Source organism: Helicoverpa armigera, chromosome 7 (assembly GCF_030705265.1).
Source record: "Helicoverpa armigera isolate CAAS_96S chromosome 7, ASM3070526v1, whole genome shotgun sequence".
Taxonomy (NCBI): domain Eukaryota; kingdom Metazoa; phylum Arthropoda; class Insecta; order Lepidoptera; family Noctuidae; genus Helicoverpa; species Helicoverpa armigera.
Genome location: NC_087126.1, coordinates 386,655 through 391,214, shown reverse-complemented (window position 1 = coordinate 391,214; position 4,560 = coordinate 386,655).

Here is a 4,560-nt window from a genome sequence, read left to right as displayed (position 1 = left end):
CACAGGATTAAATTTGATCCGCAAAGGATAGTCGGTTTTATATCGGGCTGGTGCGGCGGCGTGGACTGGCGTTCGGCGCGCGCCGATTGGCCGTCGCGCACCTGCAATGCGTCACTGCGGGCGCTAGCAGCGGCCGCGGAGCGAGTGGCGAGCGGCGAGTGGCGGCCGGCGGCGGCGTCTCACGCCTCGGGCTGCGGCGCGCGGCGGCTGCTCGGCTGCTCCCGATCACCCCGATGCCCTAGTTCGCGGTCGAGGCGAGGGCGCGCCGCAGTGGCCGCCCGCAGACGCCAGCCGTGCTAACGAGATAACGGGGTGACGGCTGCCGCACGGGCGCAGGCTTCCCGCCACGTCGCACCGCCCATACCTGCCACACGCACTCCTCGCGGTTAATGCCGCGACGCACTATACACTCAGCATAGATACTTATGCGATTACAGAACTGTAGTATAGGATTGAATAATTAATCTAAAAAACAACAAAACTTTGGAAGATAAGAAGAAGAAGAACTTCTTCTTATCTACCTACCTGTATCTTTCCGTTGAATCACAGTAATGCATTATCGATTGTCAATCATTATCATGCTATGAGCTATGCACTTATTACAGTTTACAGTTAACATTTCCGCCTTCAGCCAAAAAGTTACATTATGTTTTATGGACTTGTATATATGATATTTTACTAATACACCAATAAATATCCTTCTGAATATGAGAGGAGCCCTGTGCCCAGCAGTGGGACGATAAAAGGCTGTAACAGTAACCAATAAATATGTCGAGTATCATAAATCCTAGTAGGTACTTATAACAATACAAAATTTAGTTTTCTGAGAAGTGCTACAAGTGGTCATGGCCTATGGTAACCATAGCATAGCGTATACGCAAATAAAAACATTCAGTTACCTACAAATAGCAGTGTTATGCTCGCTGACTACATTTAGTCGATTATAACAACATATATATACACTTAAAGTATAACTTTCCCTTTTTTTATTATAAACAAACAGAAACCTTGCAATTTCAAGCAATATTATGCACCAATTTACTATAAACATAATCATCGATTTGCAATCAACTAATATCTTCGAGTGTTGGTCCACTCTATTTCAGTCAACTAAAAACTTTGGTTGACATGATGGTTGACATTTTTATTTGTTTGTTTTTATTATTTTTTTAGAGGATAAAAAAACAAATAGTTCACATTGTATTTGAGTTCATAAAATATTGTTGTAGATAATTCATAAACGCAAGTTACATGAAATATTAGGTGTCATTGAATTTCTTCAAATAAATAATTCAAGTTCTTAAAAATTACCGACGAGCCGACTGAGAGCGCCATCTGTTAGCGAGTAGTTGTCTCTCTGCCAAATAATCGATTGAACTGCTCGGCAATAGATGGTTCTTAGGTTCTAACTATATGGAGAGTCGGATCCAGACACCAGGAATCGAACCGACACTCTCAAACTTGAGACTAAATTAATTAATGTACGAATCATGACATATGAGAGGTCTGTATGTGCCTAGCGAGGTACAAAATGTATGTACCCAGATTTGGTCTAACTACATACTTTTCTACTAGGTATCTAATTTCTATATAAAGCTAGTGTCAGTGTCTAGTTTTATTTTATAGGATTTTATAACACACGCACCGACGCACGTTACCATCGCTATTAGATATTGAATTCACGAGGCGAGTAAACATGCTTTATTGCGTTCGTATTATCGCCTCTATTGTGTGAGCCATAAGGGTCATAGTCAAAAGCAGTGAGCATGGAACACTGCGTGTGAGGCATTTTGTGCCTATATTGAAATTCCGTCGTATCTATACAGGCTGTTTTGTATTGAAGCTGCGACTAAAGCATTTATCGTAGAAATATTTTGTAATTCGCGTCTTCCCCTTTGTATGTAGGTCTATGTCACCCTTAGATGTTACCTCAAAAGGTTTCACAGGAATTATACCTACCTACCTACTTGGATACTATTAGAGGTTGCCTAACTGTACTTACAGAAGTAGCAAAATAATTTCGAATTTTTAGTTTGATTTTTCCTTCTTCATATTTTCAGCTAACTATGCCTACTACGTACTCAGTGTTTCCTTAGATCGAGAGATTAATAAATTCTATTGTTATGACTGGAAACATGAAGTAGATAAGAACTTTAACTACCTAACTACCCACTAATAGGCATTTATTTTTTAAGTGTTTGAAACTGTGCAATGAACAACGACCATGTTAGCCATGCCTAATTATCATAAAGTAAATAACCACTAGAGAGCGCACTCGCCAATTTCTTCTAAGAACACGACTCACCGCTGCGGGCGGGGGGACGCGACATAATCCGCGGCTACTATTGGTCAGTTCAAGGTCGCTACTAAAGGATCGTACTGATCGTAGCCTTATAGTACGCGCAAAATCACTAACTTTTGGCGAGCGTCGGGGCACTGTATGCGCAGTCAAGTGGTTTTATAGTCTTTGCTAATTATCAACTTGCAGCAATCGCTTCAAGTTATAAAAAAAAAAAAACTACTTTATTATCAATGGGATCTTTCCGGATCTGGTATTTCTTTTTGAGGTACGAAACCCTAACAAGCATAAGTACCTATCGTTACGTTAGGTACATATCTTGTGTTTACCGAAGAAAGCGATACGCTTTTTTACTTCAGAAAGCTCAATAATACTTCGTTCTAACTTTATTCTTGTCCCTAACTTCAGTGCCTAAGTAACATCATCTGGCAAACTCGATTTTATGTCGCAAAACTCGTCAAACTTGAGTAAAATAAAGTATTCCCTTCAGAGGTCTGACAAAGTTACAATTTTCTTTCTAGAAATACCAAAATCAGAAAGATCGACCAAGTCTTTTGAAGTCTTCCCAAAGTTTATTCAACATTTTTTTGGTTATATTTCATTGTTATCTTATCAGACGTAAGAAGATATCTAACGTCTGAACTCAGAATATACTTATTGTTAGGAATATCACTCTTTTGAATGTTCGATGAATAAAACATCATGTTTTACAGATAGGCAAATTCGTAGAAAAGCTGTTAGGAATTTAGGAACATGGAACGATATTGAGCCGTAAAAAGAAAATATATGTTCAGTTTGGTTGAGACATACTTGCATTGACGATAATCGTACAAAAAAACAGTTGAACTGAGTCCTCCTTTTTCACGAAGTCGGTTAAAAGCAAGAATTTACAGTGTGCAATATTGGACGGGATTTTTTTAAAATTACAGATAATTTGTGGATTCGATAAGATATTATGTATTTTGATATTTTAGTGTACCTATTACAAGTTCAGTATCTTTGCTATCTTTGTCCTTATCATTCGGTATATTATGAATATCATTGATTTCGTAATTAATCAATTACCTTGACAATTTGCACGTTTTACCTATCTGGAATTAAGAGACATTGAACAGCTAATTACTAAAACTGCATATCTGACCTGAATAGATCATCACCGATATTGTGTTGATAAGTGCGATTTGATATCTTCTTAAATTAATTAAGTAAGTAAGTAGGTAAATAACTACCTACCAATTCATTTCGTTTCATTAATGAGTAAGTAGGTACATAAGCACTCAGTTAGGTAATCTATTGAGTTTTGTTAAATTCTTGGTTTATCTGTCTGAAGTAATTAAAGTACCTACTTACATTTTAGTATTTATGAGCACAAAAAATATAGTTACTTGTGACTTTTTAAATGTCAATAGAATTCAATTAGGCGCGAGTCGTTACTTGCCACCTACAAAATAGGTAATATACATACAAGTAGCACGTGAAAAACGTAAACAATTTCCAGTAAACAAGGTAGGTAAAAGTATTAGTTTTTCACAGTAATTAGCGGGGCGCGGCCGGGCGGGTCGCCATCACTCGACATCACTCGCCATCACTCGCCACGACTCGCCATTACCTGCCGAGTGCGGCCATCAGTTAGTGGCGTTTACGTTCTAGATTACATTGATTAAGCCGATACCTGAATGGGCTTACTCTAACGATTTTTGTACACACTATTGTGAAAGGAAATAGGGAAATATTGGTCGGTTTTATGAGTTGTTTTTTTTGTTCTTTTGTAGAGTGTACCACAGATTAGACTAATCTATCGGTAACAAGAGGTGAATGTTTAATCATGTATTGGAATGCTCTAAGTTTTCCAAGTAATAGTAATTGTAGTCGTATTTCAAATCCCAAAAAAAACTTGCTTCAATATAGGCATTGCAATTTTATTGAATGATCACTTTTAAAAAAACACCACGTTGTTATCGAAGAAGTACCAAATTAAGTAAGATACTCTTATCGAAACAAATTAATTAGTTACCTACCTACTAACACGATAGGACAGTAAGTGCTAGCTAGAGTAAATAACAGCGAGAATGTCGATCAACACGCGGTCACTTATAATTTCTGTCGTGTCAAAGGTAGTTCATAAGTCATTGTGTAGAACCATCTTCAGAGCAATGAACCCTATTCTTCGTGAGGGCAAACTAGGACAAATGATTGTTTTTGTCAGTGCCCCGTCTAATGGTCGTAAATTTTGTAATATGGGTCAACCCACGTATACCTAC